Below are 22,471 nucleotides of genomic sequence, written 5' to 3' on the forward strand. Positions count from 1 at the left end.
TGTCAGATAATTAGTAGGGATATGCTGATTTAATATACTTTCATTTAATTTATGATAAACTGATTTTGGTGTTGATTATACTCATAACTTACCTGTTTAATGTTTATGGGCCAGATGTCAGTGCCTCTCTTTCTTAAATGAACTTAATTATTGTCACAAAGGACATTAAATCTGACTGCTTTATAGACAGATCAATATGACTGACAGTGAAATAAGCATTGCTCATTACTCTAAATTGTTGTGCAACATACAGGCCATCAAATTAATGTGAACCAACCATGTTTATCAGCCAGTAAGTCAGGCTCTGATGTTGCTTTCCCCATTGCCTGCATCTGCTCCTTGTGAGATGACTTCTTAGGGTTGAAAGACAATAAAGCACATAGGTATTCAGGGCCATGAACAGAAATCCACCAGAGCTGTTTACTAGTATTGTTGGCAGAGAGATATGAGGTTCCTCTTATGTGTGTGTTTGTGTGTGTGTGTGTGTGTGTGTGTGTGTGAGAGAGAGAGAGAGAGAGAGAGAGAGAGAGAGAGAGAGAGAAGAGAGAGAGAGAGAGAGAGAGAGAGAGAGAGAGAGAGAGAGAGAGAGAAGCTATTCTCTTTAGGAACATGTAAAAACATTATTTTATTTACAAGGGTGAATGAGAATTGCATTAACCAGCCAGGGTATTCTCTGGGTCAATTTCATGTCACTTTCAATTCAAGAGTTCAGAGATTCAAACCAAAACACAAAGATTTTAGTGTTTTTCATTCGTATTCCTTTTGTTCAAAAGTGCTTAAATCAGACATAAAAAGTATCATAAGACTCTCTGGACATCACATGGTTCTTTCAAAGACACTATTTTGGATGATTTAAGATAGTCTGTTAAGAAATAATGCAGAAAAATACTGGTGATAATGTATTTTCTACAGTGAAAATATTGTATATGAAAGGAAAAGTGCTTTGTGAATAGCATGCTTGGGTTTTTATCATTTAAGAAGCATCTGAAAAGAGTTCAGCATTTTTGAAGGTACTGAAATAAGGATACTATATTTTAATCCTCACATCACACATCCAACTGAGCCAGGTTTACTCAATCTTAATGATGAATACTTAACTTACTAAAATTTTTATATCAGTATAGAAGAAATTCCATTTTGTAGCTTTATAATAAACATTCAAAACAACAACATGTTTCTAAACATGTAATTATCCCCATATTTAAAGAAAATGTCAGCAACTGAGATTCAGCTTTGACATCCTGTAGAGTCTTGACATCTGCAAGAAGATAGTAGAAAGGAAAAGAATCCATGGAGAAGATTTATTTCTTAAAAAGCTTTGTCTAGAGATGGCATACTTCATTTTGTCCAATATTCTACTGACCAGAACTTCTCAGACTATATCACATAACTACAAAGGAGATAAGGCAACACTGCTGATCCTTGACCTACATGGTGATTTATGATGTTTTCTTATCTGCTAATATTTTATTCTCTATTATTACTTAATAGAGGCCCTGTGCATGAAATTCATGCATGGGAGGGGCGGGGGAGCTCAGCCTGGCCTGCATCCTCTCCAATCTGGGATCCCTCTCACAATCGAGAACCACTGGATCCTAAGCGCTCACCTGCCTGTCTGCCTGATGCCCCTAACTGCTCTCCCCTCCTGGCCTGATCCCCCAACTGCCTATCTGCTTTCTCTTCCTCTCCGTGCCTTCACACCCCAGCGCAGAAGTGCTGACAGCTCTCCGCTGAGGCCCTGCCTCCATTCTGACGCTCCACTCCAGGCTGGGTGGCAGCAGTGGGCTTGCATGCCTCCACGGGGGGTGGGGGAGCCGCCCCTGGTGGCAGCCTCATGTCTCAGTGGCACAAGTCCCTGCCCCCATGGCACAAGTCCCTGCCCTCATCCCCCCCACTCACCAGCTCCTGCCTGCATGTGCCTCCACCTCTGAAGCAGTATGATGTCATCACTGGGCAGGCCTGCATGCACCTGTGCTGGGGGGCAGAAGTCCCCGCCCCCATCCTTGCCCACCAGCTCCTGCCATACACACACATTTATTAAACTGTGAATATAAGGTATGTACATGTTAGTTTATGTGCATCAGTTCCCTATAGCTATTGTGACTAATTACCACAATTTAGGGGCTTAAAGCAACACAAATTTATTATTTTATGTTCTTAGGATATGACTTTTGAAATGCTTCCTACGGGGTTAAAATCAAAGACTGTATTTCTTTTAAAGACTCTAGGGGAGACTCTGTTCCTTGGCTTTTGCTCACATTCCTTGGCTCATGGCTGCATCACTCTGACCTCTACTTTCATTTCAGAATCTCTCTCTCTCTCTCTCTCTCTCTCTCTCTCTCTCTCTCTCTCTCTCTCTCTCCCTCTCTCTCTCTCTGTCTCTGACCCTCCTCTCTTAAAGGATCTTTGTAGTTATATTATCTCCATCCAGTTAGTCCCAGAAAATTTCCCATCTCAAGATCTTTAATCCAACCACTATTATAAATGCCCTTTTGCCAGGTGAAGGTAACATATCCATAGATTGTGGAGGTCAGAATGTGGACATCTTTGTGAGAACATTATTCTGTCTACATACTATGCAAGTTATAGCTCAATATGAATACATAAATAAACATATTATGTTTTTGTGAAAAGAAAAATAACAAAACCATAGAATCAGTGTGTAAGATGATTTCAAGAATCAAACTGTATCCCTTGGCATGAAATTATAAGATCTAAGTTTCCTCATTCTATGTAGTGCAAGTAAAAAAAGGGAGAAAATTTATTTAATAAATTACCACATTTAATATTTTTCTTTAAATAAAACTCTACCCCTACCGTAGTACCCAGTCATTCTTAATATTATGTAAACATAATGCCTGCTCTTCCCCCTTCTTTGTTCCTAATAACAAAGCTAGTCCTAAAAATTGTGACTCATGGAAAAAAATAAATAAACTGATACATCATAAGAACTTCAGGGTCTCAAGTTCACAAATTCTATTAGACATGAACTCATTGAAGTCATTGAATTCTTATCTCACCCTGGAAAATTCTAAAAGATGAGAAGTTATTGTAATTCTTATGTCTATTTTTAGTTGTGCCAGAGCTTCTTCAAAGAGATTTGATGAAAATTTCCCTAGTTGGATTTGGTAAAGTAGGATAAATTTAGAATCGTTGAATGGTTAGTTAAAATAGAATAAACAGTCTACAGAAGTTTTTTTTTTTCTTAGTTTCTGGGGCAGGGGGGATATAGAAGAAAAGACTTGGTCAGCCAATCAGTCTCATTCTCAAGTCTTTTCCTCTAATTATACTCTTAAAATGTTTCATGAGGAAAAAACCTGTTTTCCTTTATGTTATCAGTTGAAATATATTTTCATGAGTTCCGAAGGACAACTTCCAGGTTGAATGCTTATAAACTTTGGAACTGCAGTTTTGTTTTGTCTGCACTGGGAATGTCAGCACCTTATTTTATCCCTAGTGTTAGGCAAATTATATGATGCATCTATTTTGTTTATCTTTCATTAGATCAAGGCAGATACACCCTAACTCTCACCACCACAAAACTTGCTATTCTAACAAGTTTAGCTCTGTGTGTTTGTGTCTTAGTGATACAGAGAGCTGGCAAGTTTTATGTTATGTTTTCAAATTTTTACAGCTTTACAGCTAGAACTGTATTTTTTTCCATAATTTTGAAGAAAGAAAGCAGTAACCTTAATATTTGAGAGTACTAGTATATAAAACAAAAAGTAAACAGAGGCATGTTCAGATTGTTTCCTTCTTTTTAATTTTTTTAAATATATAAAACTTTGGACTGCATTGTGTGGCAATTCTAATATTCTTTGAATCTAATCTTTTTCTTTGATAACATACATTATTCAAGCTCTTTTGCTCTGCAGCTTTAATAACAGAACCATTACCAAGGGAATTATTCTTTCAATTTTTCTGTTTTCATTGCTATTGAGTGTGTGTGTGTGTTTGTGTGTGGGGTGATGCACACAGGTGGAAACGTGTTAATTACATCAAGTCATTGTCATCTTAGGGGACGGTTTTTCACTTTTAGATGGATCTGCTTTCTCCTGTTGTAGAGTAGGAAGGTAATCAGCTTATAATGAGTCTATTGTTTTATATGACAGTATAAATCTAGGTTATGTTGCAGAAATAGACAACCTTAAAGTGTCAATGGTCATTTAGAGTAGAATGTTCAAGGTGTGTTTTCCTTCATCTTACTAGTCCATTGCAGGCTGGCTCCTGCTCTTCTCCATGTGAACATCACTCTGCAGTACAGGCTGATGGGGGAGCCCCATCCACAATGTAAGTAGATACTGAAAAAGAGAGAGAGAGAGAGAGAGAGAGAGAGAGAGAGAGAGAGAGGAAGAGAGAGAAATGGCAAATTATAGTATATCTTTAAAGCTACATGAAAAGTTCTTAAAGAAACATGACTTCCCACTTTTGTTTAATTTCATGAGTCAGTCAAGTCATAGTTGTGTCTACCTTAAGGGTGTTGAAAGTCCAATGTTACCACATGCCTAGAGGAGATAATTCATAGCAGGACTGAATAATTTTATGTCTGCTAGTAATTTTTGAAATCTCACATTACTAATCAACACAATTCAAATTGTTTCACTTTTTATATATTTATGGTCTCTCTCTCTATAGGAGGCCTCCTCACCTTTCCCAAGCTTGCCAAGACTGGTTAGATACCAAATGTCTTTATTATCCATTTCCTATTCTCATTATAGATATTACTCAGATACAGTAACTGATTCTTGCAATTTGGCTGTTCATTTGGTTGGTTTTATTGGAAGAAGAATAGATGTCACTTCACAAGGCATTAGATCATTTTTTCCTATTTCTTATAAGGAAATTTTACTGTTGATTTCTTTGTGGAGTTCTTCTATTTCCCAATGTCTCCATTAACCCTGGTCCATCTGAAAGAACTGTGTCAAAAAGAGAGATAAATTTTGGAGATACTGCCAGGTTCAAAGGTACTGAAGTTCTTCAGATGCACCTTTCATTTCCCCTGCTGTCAAATCAATGCCTTCTGCTTTCGATTCTATCAAGACACCTAGTGATCTCAGGAAACACATTCATTTTATGTAATGTCCACACGGACCATGCTCTGAAAAATTTGAGGGTAAATTTATATGTTTCCTCTCAATTTTGCCATCAATATCCTGTGAAACATGAGCAGAAATAGCACACAGGTTAATACTTCATGCCAGGTGCAGGAAGAATATACTTAGTGAGCAATTTTTAGGACCTGAATAAAAAAGTTTCTCTAGTCTATATTGTAGAATTTCAACATTTCTGATTTGATCTATATAATTTCTTTTTTAAATATGTTTCTATTGATTTCAGAGAGAGGAAGGAAGAGGGAGAGAGAGACACACATCAATGATGAGAGAGAATTATCAATTGGCTGCCTCCTGCACGCCCCCTACTGGGGAACGAGCCTGCAACGTGGGCATGTGCCCTGACTGGGAATGGAACTGTGATCTCCTGGTTCATGGGTCGACACGCAACCACTGAGCCGCACCTGCCAGGCCCCATGACATTTGTTAACATACCTAAATGATTGCCCTTCTTTTGAGGAACTAAAGTCAGCCTTGAAATAATGACTTGACAACTAACTCAAACTTTCTTAGAGTGACCTGCCCATGGCAGTGGATTCTCCATAACACTTCAAAGCTGAATGGAATTCTTGATCTCACTCCCTTGTTTTCACCCCCAGCTGATTTACAATGATCTCAATCTAGTGGAACAATCTCGTATGGACCCCTAATGCCTCCATTGTTTAATAATTCTGCCTTAGGAGTGAACTTTATCTGAATGTTGATTATTGCCATGCCATCAGGCATCCTGTTCCTCTCTAAACTCAGTTCTTACAATTCTTCCTTTCCCTCCTCCCCTGCAGGCTCTCAGGCTCCTCTCTCATCTCTGAGCACAGCAGGCCACATTCACCTGAAATCTATGGCATTTGCTGCACATTCTCTCTGAACTCATCTTTCCCAGATATCCTCCTGGTCAACTTTACTGCCTTTGTTTTTCCATAAATCATATTTTCTGTGCCACTGGCCTGACCACTCTGAAACTGCACATCACTACTGTTACAAAGAACAAGGTAAGAATAGGAATTAAACACATTATCTTAGTCCATGCAGGCTGCTATAACAAAAATACCATAGACTGACTGGGTGGCTTAAACAACAGAAACTTATTTCTCACAGTTTTGGAGGCTGGAAGTCAAATATCAAGTTGCCAGTAGATAAGGTGTCCAGGTGAGAGTCCTTTTCCTGGTTTATAAATAGCTTGTCTTCTGGCTGTGTTCCCCCACATGGCAAAAGAGGCAAGAGAACTCTTTGGAGAATCTTTTGTAAGAACACTAATTCCATTCACAGATGTTCCACCTTCATGACCTAATCACGTGCCAAAGGGTCACCTACTAATACAATCATATTTGGGGTTGGGACTTCAACATATGAATTTTGGGAAGACCCACCAGTCCACAACACACATAGAAAAGGAAAGTTAATCAAATACTAAATTTAAACATCCAAATTCCATGATTCATTGTTTCTCTGAACTTGATTAAGATAATGACTCACTGTGTGTCCGTCAGGAAAGTACTGGTTGCTTATAACAGGAAATTTTTAATTAAGGAAAGAAAAGAAAGTGTAGGTATTGTTCCATGCAAATGACCATTCCAGAGGAATCCCTTGCTGGAGGGAACCTTAGTCTAGGGCTCAAATAGTATGAACTGGACCTCGCTGCTTTCTTTGCTTGTTGACTTGGCCTCCACAGGGCTGGCAACCTGCTCAAGCATGCTCCCCCACTTATTGCCCCTACAAGACCCAGGACTGTATGGTAATAACTTGAAATTACCATATTAATTTCTTTATATTATCAACTTAATGTCCTTTTTAAAAAAATATGTTTTTATTGATTTCAGAGAAGAAGGGAGCTGAAGAGAAAGATAGAAACATCAATGATGGGAGAGATTCATTGGTCAGCTGCCTCCAGCATGCCCCACACTTGGGATCGAGCCCCACAACCCAGGCATATGTCCTGACCTGAATCTAGTCATGACCTCCTGATTCATAGGTTGATGCTCAACCATTGAACCACAACAGCCGGGCCTAATTTAATCTCTTACAAACTACATTAGAACTCATGCATTTATCACGAGCTGTGCAAATGTTTTTTTTTCCTTCCTAATTTTTGCTGATAAAGGCTGTTTGATAACACATTTTCATGAACTAATTTGTTTTCAAGTTGATGTATTTAGGGTTTAGTTTTAACATCCTCTTAATGCAACAAATAGTGAGTTTCTAATCATTGTCTTGAATATGCATGTGTTTAATTGGACTGTTTATCATGAGTTTTTCAATCACTACATTGTTTTTAGCAGCTACAAACAAATGTACTCTGATCTTTTGAGAAAAGAAAAAAAAAAGTTATAAATATGTGTCTCATCTCTGAACAAGTGGAGAAAGGCAAGTAATGTTTCAGGTGTTTTAAATTTCTATTTCCTTCAGTAATTTTTATATTTTTGTAAATCCAGGAGAGAATTCATAGGTATTTACAGTGTACAATTGTAACATATATCATAAATATTACCCTTGAAACAGAATTTTTGGACTGGAACCCGGATTCTTTGTCCACCGGAATCAAAGAATGAATCCAAGAACAGAAAGTGGTATGGCAAAGGTGGAGATTTATTGAAGAACAAGTACAGACTCCCACATGGGTGGAGGGAAAGTGTCCCACAGAATGGAATCCCAGGTAGGGAGGGGAAAAGGGTCCCACTGAGTTCCTTTTCCCTATGGCTTATAAAGGCTGCAGATCCTGGTGCCTTGATATCCCTCCCCTATGATTGGTCACTATTCCCTTAGACTGGTTACCATAGTAACTCCTAGGCTCAATGGTGCCCCCCACCCACCTCATTCTTTATTGTTTTCCTATTCCCTTTGGGCTTTCTTCCTCTCCTTCTGGATGAAGGGCTTCCTTCTCTTTATTTTGTAAATATAGACCTTTTGCTGTTCCCATCTCCCTCATCCTATGAAAATGTACCTGTTGCAGCTTTTCAGCTTCCCTATTCTATGGAAATATACCTTCTGCTGCTCTGTAGCCCCATGCTTCCTCCATGGCCCCCTTAATTTCTAAAATTTCCTAAAACCTGTCTTTACACCCCCAAAAATTCCTGTTTCAACCGCTTGATGCTTAAACTTAGCTTTCTATTTATTGATAGAAGTAATAAGAGATATTCATTAAATACAATTCCTAGTAATGGCCATCTATTTAATTTTTTGCCTTCAACTAAAACATTTGAGCCTATTATCTTTATGTAAGGTGTAGAAAGATTAAAAAATGAATTCTAGTTTATTGTTACTAGGATACAAACCAAAAATTCAATCTGTTAGGCTATAAGTCAAAAATTCAATCTGTTAGGTTAATATAGTGTTTTATACACTTCTTATGTCATTATTAGCTTTGTGGATTGGCAGTATCTGCAATCTAAGCATTATACAGGCATAGTTTGGGGTAGAATAAACCACATATCTGAATGTGATTTATTTGGGATGTTTGATTTTTCTGCTTTTTGTGTATTAGCCTTGATAACTTTCCAACAATGCTACTCAAAATGTGGTTTGAGGTTGGCTAGATGACTTTAAGGCTAAAAAAATTAAAAACACTTTTTTTTCAGATCTCATGAGTAAATGATAAAAAGAATAAGGATACTTATTTTATATGTATTTAAAAGTATTTTAATAGTAATCTTCTGAGTTATGGAATTAAAACTTGTAAGTTACCCAAGTCTAATGAAATCTCTAATATACTGTTCATTTATGTAATTTAGCTACCTCAAAATGGTAATTTATATACAGATAGTTGAATCCTCATGCTTTTTGTGAAGGACTTTTTGGTATCAATAAATAATTTTTATTGTTTTGGATAGGTTCTGATGATCAATTACTCATATTCACTTTATTTTTTATAAAGTATGCCCTATAAGAAGTTATGATTAGCACACACCCCACCATCACCATAGGAGCATTAAGAACAAATGAGATAGGCAGACCCTGGGTCTTTCACTAAAACCAAGTACCTATAAGGCAAAAAAAGGTTGACAGGCATATTGCCAGAGAAGTGAAAATTGATTTTAACTTTCTTAATAAGTTAATGCCTTAATTTATTATCTATTTTAATGCAATTATCAATCCATCTATTGTTTTTGATGTGTAAATTTTAAGAATTACTACTAGCTATAATTTGAAACCTATTGGCATTAGAGGAATCACACTAGGGTTTATATATATAAGCTAATTTAAATTTATCCCTTGTTAATATATCAGCACAATGAACCCTTAAATATTCTTTTTTCAAAATTATATTTTGTTGATCTTTTGGGTTTGGTATTATTGTTAGTGTATGGGTGGGCATGTGGTTTTGGAGCCAAGAATCTTAGATATAATTTTGCTTTGGAACTTTTTAGCTGGTGACTTTGGACACATTATTCACCTCTCACATGTTCATCAGTTCTAAACTCTTATATAAAGAACAGTGTCCAATCACCATCATAGATCCATATTGGAAAACCTGCTTTCAACCACTGGAACACAGGCTTTCAAAGCCTAGAAAAATCGCCTCATTGCCTCCCTTCTGAGACACTACTATTGCTCACTCAAGGTGGTTTTTGGTTCCTGTTAGTAACAAATTCAGTTCAGCTTGATTCAGACCTGCTTGATCAATAGGTTATGCAGATGGCCTTTACAGGGAGTTGAGAGTGAACGTAGACCAATCAGTTTAACTTTGGTGTATATATAAAAGAAACTAGAGGCCCAGTGCATGATTAAATCATGCACGTGTAGGGTCCCCTACATGCTTTCGCTTTTGATCACGGGGGAGCTGGGTGCCTGTCCGCTGGTGCACCAGGCCTTTCAGAAGCCTCTGGTGCGGGGGATGCTTCTGAAAGGCCTGGTGCTGGAGCAGACAGGCACCCAGCGCCCCCGCTTTTGATGGTCCCAGGCGGGATGTGAGCTCGCTGCCCCAGAGGCCCCTTCTGTGCCGCAGCACAGCCATGGTGCAGACGCTGAGCTCGTGCCGCTGCAGGCGACGTAAGCTCAGCATCCCGCCGGCCCAATCGGCCACCCCGGCCACCCTGAGTCCCGCCCCCCATGCCTCCTGGTCAATCGTGGGCATAGTGAAGGTATGGTCAATTTGCATATTTGTCTATTATTAGGTAGGATTCTGCTTGTGACCTCGATTTCATCTCTGAAGTGGATTAGCCTTTTTTCTGCTACTTTTGCACTATCTTCTAATGGGTGCTATTGTTTTAGGTATTGAGTTGATGGATGGAGATAATTTCACTCTTTATAGCTGTTAAGTGCTTGTAATATAAGATGCTTTCTAATGGATCTTAATTCCCATAGAAAATAATGGAAAAGTTCAAAGCTAAGATGGGAATTGTAAAAAGAGACTGAGAACACTTTTGCCATTTCTTGAATTCTGTTCTATTTTAGAGAGCAATGTGGAAACCCCTTATCCCCCAGGAAAACTGCAGTTCAGAAACTATTTTTTTTTTTTTACCTTTTATGCTTCTAAGCAAAATGCATAAAAGTATTTCTTTTGAAGATTACTTTACAAAAAGCAGATTCTATGCCTCACTATTTTGAAACATTTAAAATACATTCACATAGAGGAGGAGGTAATTTCCCACTATATGTTTTACCAGGGATCTGGCAGAAAACAATGTGATGATAATAATCCTTAGATATTTCTGGATTTTTAAAATTTTTATCTTTATTGTTGAAAGTATTAAAGATGTCAACTTCTTTTCCCCATTGACTCCTTATTTTTAAAGCTATTTGAGATATTTTGTTCAATGACATTATCTTATATAAAGCAATAGTGTTGGGTATTTTTAACATGGGATACACTCAATTATTCTCTATGGAATTCAGTAAAACAACCTCAAGTTAAAGTCTATTTATCACTTTTCTTCACCAGCTAGTTTGGACTTTAAACAGGCTCAGTGTCAATGAAGACAGTATTTTTCAAAATTAGTGTTTTATTTTCTTTTTCAACTTTTTTATGTTGTTTAATGCTGCATCCACATGCTCTAAGATATTGCAAATCAAGTGCATTTGTAATTCAATCATTATAAAGGAATATGATTGATATTTAAGCCCCAAACTTCTGGTACCAAACCAATGTGCATTTGAATTATCATTCTACCTTCCTCTTGCCTGGAAAATTTGGGTATTTCTCTGAAATCTCTAAGTTTTCTCCTCTAGAAAATGAGAAGGGTAACGTTTCATTCATAGGGATGTTGAATGGATTCAAATTGATTGCTATAGCCCACTTAATCTAGTGACAGGCACAGGCAATTGAACAATAAATGTCACCTATTACTATCATTATCTCTTCCCTACACTTATACAACCTTTCCTAAATCTATAAAACCCATTGGCTTTTTCAAGACAAATATTAAACCACAGATGAGGATAAACTAGTCTTTTCCACATTGCTAGATAAGAAAGATAAGTATAAAGAGCCAGGATCAAGATATATGTCCCTGTTGACTCTCCTGACACATATGAGAGAATGTGATCAAGAGAGCAAAGCATTATTGGGAAGAGTGTGACTGGGGTCACATTTTACAGTGAGAGGAATGGGAAGTCCCAGAGCTTGGATCGGAGCCTTCACTCATGAGCAGAGATTGTGTGTACTCACTTAGTGAGGAAGCCTGATCTCAGCTGGTGGAAAAATGCCAAAGGTGGGAGTTGGCCTAAATATTTTTCCAATTGGTTTGTACTTGCAAATCTCCTAATTATAAATTGTTCTTCTCTAGAGAGGAAAAAAAGCTGATATGCTGCTACTTTGTCTTCAATGAGAGATATAAACCTGAAAGTTCTGGAACTTCACCGGGTTGGAAGGGACAAAAGCCAAACTTTAGTGAAGTCTGAGTTTTCAGGAAATGGAATATAAAGTGTCTGGCTTTGCTGTATTAAGTGTTCCTTTAGGCTCAGACAATGTCCAGCTCTAGGTGATGTGGAATAGAAGTGAGGAGGGCCTGCAGATTGAAATACCTTTTATGATGGTTTTGTGAAAGTTTAATTTTTTTTAGGATGCTCCCTGAAAGAAAGTTTGTGAGAGCAAATAATTAATTAACCTTGCTTTTTGTGTTGTCGTGTGAGAATAAAATCCAAGTTATGTTTTTTCATGGAGCTGGTTAAATTTAATTTACTTCCTTCAGACTCTTAATCCTCTTCCAGGAAAAGACAGAGAATGAGTGGGTACTTTGGAATTTCCTTGAATGGTTTTTAAAATGAGACTTAATTTGGAAAAAAATTAAATTTCTAACTATAGTTCCAGAGAAATTATATGCGTTTTTGGATCTTTGAACACTGTTTAATCTCTCTTCATATAATATACTAGAGGCCCGGTGCATGGATTAATGTACTGGTGGGGTCCCTCAGCCTGGCCTCTGCCCTCTCACAATCCAGGACCCCTCAGGGGATGTCAGACTGCTGGTTTTGGCCTGATCCCAGTGGCCTATGGGGATTAGGCCAAAACTGGCAGTGCGACATCCCCCAAGGTATGTAGTGGTGCGTGAAGTGGCAGGTGGCTGGGGAGGAGCCTGAGTCCGGGCCAGGTGCCTCGCTGCTCCCACTCATCCCAGCCCTGCTGTGCCTGCTTGAATACTGCTTGGTAGCGCTGGTGCAGAGGCAGGAAAGGCTCGCACCACCGACCGTGGTGTCGCACCTATCGGTCAGCTGAGTGGCACACCCTCTGTGGGAGCATATTGACCACCCAGGGTAGCTCCTGAGTTGGGTGTCTGCCCCCTGGTGGTCAGCGTATGTCATAGAGATCAGTCAAAAGTTCATTTGGGCCGAGACCGGTTTGGCTCAGTGGATAGAGTGTCGGCCTGTGGACTCAAGGGTCCCAGGTTCGATTCCGGTCGAGGGCATGTACCTTGGTTGCGGGCATATCCCCAGTGGGGGGTGTGCAAGAGGCGGCTGATCAATATTTCTCTCTCATCGATGTTTCTGACTCTCTATCCCTCTCTCTTCCTCTCTGTATAAAATTAATAAAATATATTAAAAAAAAAAGTTCATTTGGTCATTCGGTCACTTAGGCTTTTATATATATAGATTTCAATCCCACTACAGTACATTGCCATCTACTTTATTACAAAAGTAACATGAAGGATCAGTTCACTGAACTCAAGAAACTCAGTAATAATACAAATGGAAACATTAAAAATTATACAATGAGCATAATATGCTTTAACAAAAGAGTCAGAAGACTTGGCATCAGTTCATTATTTTATGCTTAAATTTATTTTAATTTAGATACTCTGTGCTTATGTTGCCTTGATCAAAATGCATAGGCACACACTGACATACTCAAGAGAGAAAGAAAGGGCAAAAAAAAAAAAAAAGAGAGAGAGAGAGATGGCAAAAGAAAGAAAGAAAAATGAGAGACAGAAAAAGAAATAAAAGAAGATATAAAAAAAAAGAATTTGAACTAGACTCATACAAAGCCATACATTCTTTTGAAAATATAGAGTACATAATCTGTTGACATATTTAGACAAAAAAATATACAAATATTTATGATCATTATCACTTCTCAATCACATGTTATGGAAACTCCCCATTATAATTTTGCCCTATTCACTAGAAAATAAAAATTGTCATTTCATTACAGGGAAATAGATAATACTAAAGATTTGTCCTTTTGGAGGTTGGGGGTTGGAGAGCTAACTATGGAGGTCAGAATTTGGAGACTAGGTCAAGGACTGGACAAGTATGAGAATAAGGAGGCTAAAGGACAAAACTTTTCTTGGAGGTTAGTTATTGTGTTTAATTCTTAGTTCTACTAGAACAAAAGATTAAAATGTCAGCCAATTTTTCTATAAACATTGCACGTGATCATGGACTAGATCAGAAGATTGTCTTTGAGGGTGTATAGCAAGGTACTCATTCCAAGTGCAAAAGGAAAATCCCAGAATGGTGTTGAATTCTGAACTGATGTTTATACCAGTAGTAAATTATAGCAGATCAAATTAATCACCAAGTGTTTTATCACATAACTAGAGGCCTGGTGCATGAAATTTGTGCATGGGAGGGGTCCCCTCAGCCCAGCCTGCACCCTCTCTAATCCTGAACCCCTTCCAGGACCGCTGGCTTCTAACTGCTCACCTGTCTGCCTGCCTGATCAGCCCTCACTGCCCCACCCCTGCCAGCCTAATCACCCCTAACCACCTCTTCCTGCCAGCCTAATCACCCCTAACTGCCCTCCCATGCCAGCCTGGTCACCCCAACAGCCCCCCCACCAGCCTGGTTGCCCCTAACTGCCCCCCCACTGGCCTGGTTGGCCCTTACTGTGCCCCCTGCAGGCCTGGTCACCCACAGCTGCCCCCCCCCCTCTGCTGGCCTGGTTGCTCCCAACTACCCCCCCTGCCAGTCTGGTCACCCCTCATTGTCCCCTCTATCAGCCTGGTCACCCCAAGCAGCCTGCTGTTCATTCATTTAGTTGTCCCTTACTAACCCCCCTGCTGGCCTGGTTGCCCCACACAGCCTGGTGTTTGGTCATCCATCTGGTCATTTAGGTCGTGACGGCCCCTGGATTTTTATATATTAGGATTAGAAATAAATGGCAAGATAGAATAAACCCAATCTTTACAGCTACATAAGATACCTATAGTGAGATTCTTCCAATTTATGAAGAAAATGTAATTTTTGTTCCTATGGCTACAGAATCCTGGAAAGAGATCTTTCTGAAATATTTGCAAACAAGTGCAGTAACCACTATGAAATTTGACTGAAAGAAGATACCTTTGAGGTATTTAGGTTAAGTTTTAATTCATGTGGATTAATGATCTACAGAGAAAACCAACATATGTATAATATTAAATAGCTAAAATATAGAACTTTTTACATATATTAAAGTTAGATGAAAAATAGAAAGCAATGGGAATGTTAAAGAGCAACCACATAAATGATTATAGCCATGAGAAGAAGAATCAGAAATAAATTAACATGTGGATGTACAAATATAAAGAAAAAGTCTTTAATTTTGTCACTGATATTATCCTTTAAGAACTAAGAAATAAGCAAATTTTAAGCCTCTGGGCTAGTTGTTTTCAAATCAGTATATGATATTTAATTGATAAACTACTAACACAAAATACTATCATTCCCATTTTGCCTTGGTGAAAACAGCAGCACAGTATGCTCCATTGACCCATCCCTGGATATGCATTTACATAGAACCATAAAATAAATTAATATAGCTAACATATGATTAACATTCTGGGAAGCATATAGACTTTTTTCTCTCTCCTGTTATAGAAAGAATCAAATGGGACAAATTTGCTAATAATGTTAATATGAGAATGAAGGTAAGAAGTATCATTGAATTTCTAATCCACTGACAAGAAAACTGAGGCCTTAAAAATTTATATGACCCATCCAAGACCTCACTAGATATTAACAGAACAAACATAACAGGAAATTATTTCTTTCTAAATCTGTTCCTTTTTAAGCAGCAATCAAAATAAAATAATATAAAAATATAAAAAATACTTACATTGCATAAGTTAAATAAATAGCATCTATTGAATTTATTATATGCCAGTTGTACATCTATTGTGGGAACTCCAGTCAGGTGGGATATGTAAAGGAATTGTATAATATACTAGAGGGTTGGTGCACAAAATTTGTGCAAGAATAGGCCTTTGTAGCCATGGTGGCTGCCTGGATCCCTCCCTTGCAGCTGTGGGCAACTGCCTTCATCCCTCCCTCGACGGCTTGGTCCAGAAGGACGTCTGGAATGACGTCCAGAAGGATGGCCCGTCTAATTAGCATATTACGCTTTTATTATTATAGATGTCTCCATCCACAGTTCCTGATTTGTAGCACCCAGAATGCTTGGACTTTCCTAAGTGTTAAGAGTGATAAAGGTGTCTCTTGTTATGTTATGTTATTTTTTTTAATGTTATGTTATGTTATGTGATGTTACATGATGTTATATGATGTTATGTTATGTTATTGAGGTAAATCTTGGAATTCAGCCAAGGGTAGGGGCTGGTTGCCAGAAAGATCACTATGTGATTCCAGTTCTGGAACTTTTACTCTCACCACCTGACTTTAGTGGAGAGGGCTATAGGTTGAGTTCAATTGCCAAGGGGCAATTACTTAGTCAATCATGCTATGTAATGAAGGTTTCATAAACACACAGGAGAACAGCTACTTGACACTCTTTTTAGAGAGCTTTCACATTGGGGAACTTGCTACCACATGCTATCATCCTGGGTTACAAGCTCTATGAGGACAGAAGCTCCTCACTCTATGTTTCATTTGGATTTTGATTCATATCCTTTAATATTCTTTGTAATAATCTGATAATCTAATTAGTAAATGGGTCTTCTTGAGTTCTGTGAGCCATTTAACAAATTAATGGAACCCAAGGAAGGAAACCTTCCAATCTATAACCTGTTGGCCAGAGGCACAGGTAAGAACCTGGGCTTGTGATTGGCATCCAAAGGGTATGTGTAGAGGTGGGGAAGGGAGGCAACCTTGTAGGACTAAAGACTTGACCTGTGGAATTTAATTCTATCTCCTGATAGATTGTGTCAGAATTGAATTGAATTCTTAGACTCCCTGATGGTATTTGAGAATTATTTGTTGGTGTGAGGGCATTGATCCCCCCTAACACTGGAATGTGTTTGGGAACTCCATTCAAGGACATTTAGTAAAGACTATAATTTCTTAAATAAAACAAAAGCAATATATAACAACTGATGGATATCATAGATATGTAGATTATCACAGGCTACAAGAGCTCTTAAAGATTAGAAAATTTAAATATTAAGTGATATGAATTTTGAAATTGATCAGAGAAACAGGAAATGATACATTTATGATTTAGCTATGTGACATTGAGAATCCCACTCTTGTGCCAGAAGACACATCTCCAGTTAATCTTTTCTAAAGCAGAAAGAATTGAGTCCTGCATTTGTCTGATATTCTAATATTAAAAGGGGTCTACCTGCTCTCTTGACAAGGGCATAGGCCCCAGTGTCATATAAACTGAATTTAGTTTACACTTTCTTCATGAGCTTTGGGGACAGTCAATTTACTTAGTCTGTTTTCCCATCTGTAAAATTATAAAATGACTGTGCTAGAACTATGCATGATCATAATATACACTGCATAATAGGTGCTCAAACATGGCCATTATTATTCCTACATGGGCAACAGGATTTTATTACATGAAATTTTACGTGAATAGACTTCTCTGAACTGCTTTAAACAACTTGGATTTTCTTTGGAACAAACTGTCCAAAGTAGAGACTGTTAGAATTTATCAAGCAGTCTTTATATATTTAAAACCCATGTGAAAGACCATAGTTGGGATGCAAGCATATAAAGAAATGCCTTGAGTCTTTTCATCTTGCCCTGCTTTTTTCCCTCTCTGATAGGACTTGTTAATTATTTCTTTCCAAGCCTGCTCAGGTCTAATGGGCTAAAACCTAAATGAAAGTGAAGTAAGCTCTGAGGTATACAGTGAACTTAAGCTTTTGCAGCAAAACAAAACAAAATGATCCAACCTCTTTGGAAATTTAGAGATTTGTGAGTCTGGCTCTTTCTAGACATTTTTATTTTGTTGATCGTGGTGATGATAGGCAAAATCTCAGTTTACACCAAATAGGCCTAAGTATCCAGGTGAATGACATTTTTTTTTTTCTTCATGTTATGCAGTTCCTCACACTTGACGATTTGTATTGCTCAGGTGGTGATGACATGGACCAAGGGGCCAGCAGCAAGAATATAGTGACTACAACTCTGTGTTTATGATCCGTGTGGGAAAAGCTATTTAAATAAATTGTAATATTAAATTTGAAACCAGTAAAATATCCTTGTTTATAAATCTTTAAACTATATTTAATCACTAATATGTTCACATTTTCAAATAATGTTGCTTTTGTTTTCTCCCCTATGTAGATATTATCTTGGGGCCACAATATTCTAAAATACAAATATATATGTATCCTTGCAATGTATCCTGATGTAGCATATATCTATAAATACAGTTTGTCTATACACATGCACACACACACACACACACACACACATATTCATGGCGTCAACAAGTTATCATTACCATGCCATTTAGGCCAATATCTGAAATGGAAATATTGCATCATTTCCTCATTATGAATTTCTTCAGAGGTTACTATTAGGCCTTCCAGTAAATGTGTATGCCAGACCAAAATAGAGACATGCACAGCCAGTTCATGACTTATTTCCAGTAAGCAGAAATCTTACCTTTTAATTTCTCCAAATTATGGAGGGCAACATTCGGGGATACTGGACCAAAAATTTAGAGGAGTTGTCCACAAGCAGCTACCCACACATGCTTTGAATTTCCCAGATAAATAATTTGAAGTTTATCAGCGCACTTTCAGAGTTAATTTACAACCTCTGCCATATTCATGTTTCCGTAACACTGCACACATTTCTAAAGAAGGGCATATTTCTGTTCCTGTCCTGTCCTGAGGCTAGTGTAAGTCAAATAATGAACCCAAAATTCAGAAGGTTGAGTAGCTTGTACAATTTGTGTCATTATCCAGAACTGTGTGGATTTAACATTATATAGTAGAAACATATGCATTAAACTAATATTTAAGTTCTTTCTCTACAACTAATTATTCCCTTCCTAAAATATTCGATACATTTGGTTATACCCTGTAATATCACTAGATGCCTCACCAGAGAAAGAAGGCTCACATATTACACTGTAGGAGGTTAACAATTATTTTAATATTATCTGTGATGGTAATAAACAAACAGAAAAAAAGAACAAGTTTCTAAAATAAAATGCCCTCTAAAAGTTAAAAATCATGATTTCAATATCACTGTAACAATGTTTTATTTATTGATTCTGACCAAGTTAAACCATGTCTTGTTTTTTTTTTCTTCATATATTCCCCAAAAGCTTAAAACATAGAAAATACATCTATTTTTGTAATTAGTGTTTGCTTTGGGCTATATATGTATAATCCCCAAATAGTTACTAGTTTGGCCAAACTAGTCTAACCTAAAACAATACTTGGCTTTAGAGAGAGAAATCTAACCAGATTATTAGTGTAAGAATTCACTTTTCACTAGCATCTATGCTTCCTGGGAGACTGAAGAATGCCAGAAATAAGACTGTTTTGGTTATTAGAAAGAGCTAGGTTTTAATGCTTACTTTATTCAGTAATGAATTGGCCAATTTATTCAAGTAATGACTTAAATGGTATTCTCATTCATAAGATGGGGACAATAACAATTGTCCTCTTGTTGAGAATGTTAAATGTAATAAAACTAGAGGCCCTGTGCATGAAATTCGTGCACAGGTAGGGTTCCTTGGCCTGGCCAGCAATCAGGGCTGATTGAGGACTTCCTTCCTCCCAACTGCTGGCTGCTGGTTGGGGCTTCCTTTGTTCTGTGTCTTCCCCAGTGGTAAGTGCATGTCATAGCGAGCGATCGAACTCCCGGTCTCCTGGTCAAACTCCTGAGGGGACGATTTGCATATTAGGCTTTTATATATATAGATACCTGTAGAGGACCTGCAGACAACAGAGTGCTCAGAGACTTAATAAACGGTACCAATTATTCTTATTGTAAAACCTCTCTCACTTCCTGAAAAGTATAGATGCTAACAAAACAAAAATTTACTTCAGCCCTCATGTTTTTAACCTGCTGAGTACCAAGTAAAAAATCCTACCTTGCCCTTAAGAAACCTGAGGCTTGCCTGAGCAAAGAGCGGAATACTTAATGTCATTTGGTCCCACCACCCCATCTCCCCTGCTTTAGAATTCTCCATTTTCATTCTTCTGCAAATAGGGCCCAAATCGATGGTCTGTTGACAACACTATAGCTGCGTAGTTTCCACTGCTATGATAACCTATAACCAGAGAAATTATATCATTCTGAAAATTTCATGTTATTTAATTGGCAGTTGCAGCACTTCCATCATTTGCTTCAACCTTTTTAGAATTTGATCATCATCTGGCATACTAAGGGTATCTAACAAAAGAAAGAAACATCAGTTGATCTTTAAAAAACTGAATAATTGTCATTGAAAGCTTCATTTGACATTTATTCTTTTAATATTGTTGACATATTTTTATTATCAGTAGCAAATTTTTTTTCAAAAAATTGCATCTCATGAGCTATAAACTCTCATGGATGGTGTATAATCATTTTAATAAAAGTGACAAAAGTATAAGTTTGGACCACACTGTTTTAATAATAAAATTTAATCATAAAATAATATTATTTTAAGTATAATAAAAGTGATAAAAGTATAAATTTGGACCGCACTATTTTTTGCTATCCAATTTTGAAGAGAAAAAATAATTTACAAGTTACAGAGTGTCGATATAATTTTACCAACAAAGATTCGATCACCTCATCTTTTATTGTGTTTTCTCTGCGAAAATAGTAAAGGGTTTATTTATATTTCTATGGTTGCCTCCTTTTTTAATTTTTTAAAATAATATTCTGAACTTAATTACTGAGTCACTGTGGTGTGCAGAGGGTTCTGAGGGCTTGCTGCCCAAATGGCACCATTAACACTTTCCCTTTTTGAAAAGGTCAATGCCATGTCACCTCTTCTCAATGTGCTACTAGAGAGTTATCTGGAGACTAAAACCACAATATCCAGTGCTCGGGATTTAAAGCCAGGAGTCTAAGTGAAGAAAATAAAAACCATTCTAAATACCCAGGCGTCTGTGCCAGTTCGTCGGCTTATTAGAAAATCCAGAAATGTTTGCAGAGAGCCCACAGCTGAAAGGACATGCAGATCTTGTTTTGCTATCGCAATCAAGCCAAGCCCATAGAAAAGTGCTAGCACAGTCATATTTCTCATCCTGGAAGATAAAGTGTTGTGATAAGTTTTCCCCACATATTTGGATTTATGGGAATTGAACATTTTTTTCTTTAATAGCCAAACAAAGGATTTGGACAGTAAATTTAAAAAGAAAAGGAAAAACGTTAATGCAAATCCAAATAGGTTTAGATTTTAGATAAGTGACCCATTTTGATAAGCCATTAACATTCAAATATTTTATAGATGTAGATACATGTGTATCTATACATATTAAATATAACTAATATATGTATATTAGCATATATGTATACTATGTTGATATGGGTGTGTGTGTGCGTACAAAAAAATAAAAAAACAGGGATACAAGTATACAGGGTTTCCCTCAAAATGTATTCACATTTTAACAGCTTAAAGCTCAATTTTGAAAATGAAACATATTTAATAAACTGCCTTCATAATTATTCAAAGTGTGTTTATACAATTTTGGGACACCCTATATGTATATGAGTTTGTGTATTATATCTAGACACACATATCAGTTGCTCAATGTACCTGTCTATGAAAGTGTCAGAAACTAAAGTTATAAAGAACTTATTACTGAATAAATTCCTCAGCATGTGGAATTTTCCAATTATGAAGTCACTAACAGTCAGAAGGCAAGGTTTTCCTGCCATCGACTTTCAAAAATACTGGTTTTATGGCATGCATTATAAAGGATTAGCATATTAGAAGTATAAGCTTTATATTGCATGGTTTTAACTACATAACATTCTTTTTCAGCTCTAGAATTCCAAGATTATTTTTGGAAATGGTGTTTTGTGAACCACCAATAAATAGCAATGTAGTTTTTGTGCATATGTGTGTGTGGGTGTGTCTTATACGTTTTTTTCCTGATTCTACCATTAGACTAAAGAACATTTTGTTCTTTCATCCTTCTTAATATAGTTGAAATAAACTAAATTAAATTTTAAATACAATGTTCACAATGACTTACTTCAGAAAATGAAAGAGATTGAATTTAAAGTCACCTCTAATAGTTGCACATTGAGAACTTCTTTAAGAACCTGTCTCCCACCGTACTACTGACAGAGACAATGCACTCTATGGTGCTTGAAAGACATTGTTGACTCAGGTCAAATTCATGCACTCTAATCTCTGCAATTTTATCCCTTACTGTTAGAGACATCTAATCTTTACACTAATTATAGGGTCAACTTCCTTGGGGGAAAGGGGCAGGGTTTCTCACTCAATCCTAAGTAAACATTGCTTCATTACTTTAGCCTTCTCTGATCCTTTCATTTTCTGAATTTCCATAGTATTTACTGTCCAAGTCATGCTTGTTGTTTTTATGACAGTCTATTCCATATTGTTTCATATGTGAAATACCTAAATCTGAGTTACTCCTTCCTACAGTGCAGAATAGGCCTTATATACATTTGTTGAAGGAATGAGACCTTCATGGTCAAGCCCAAATACTCCAATTCTCCTGATTCACCCAGCCTGTCAATTGCTCCTATCTGTCTTTATATAACATGTTGTGAATCAGTCACTCAATACTTTTTTTTAACTGCTCACATTTGCCAGACATGGTTGAAATATTGGG

Source organism: Eptesicus fuscus, chromosome 5, assembly GCF_027574615.1.
Source record: "Eptesicus fuscus isolate TK198812 chromosome 5, DD_ASM_mEF_20220401, whole genome shotgun sequence".
Classification (NCBI taxonomy): Eukaryota; Metazoa; Chordata; class Mammalia; order Chiroptera; family Vespertilionidae; genus Eptesicus; species Eptesicus fuscus.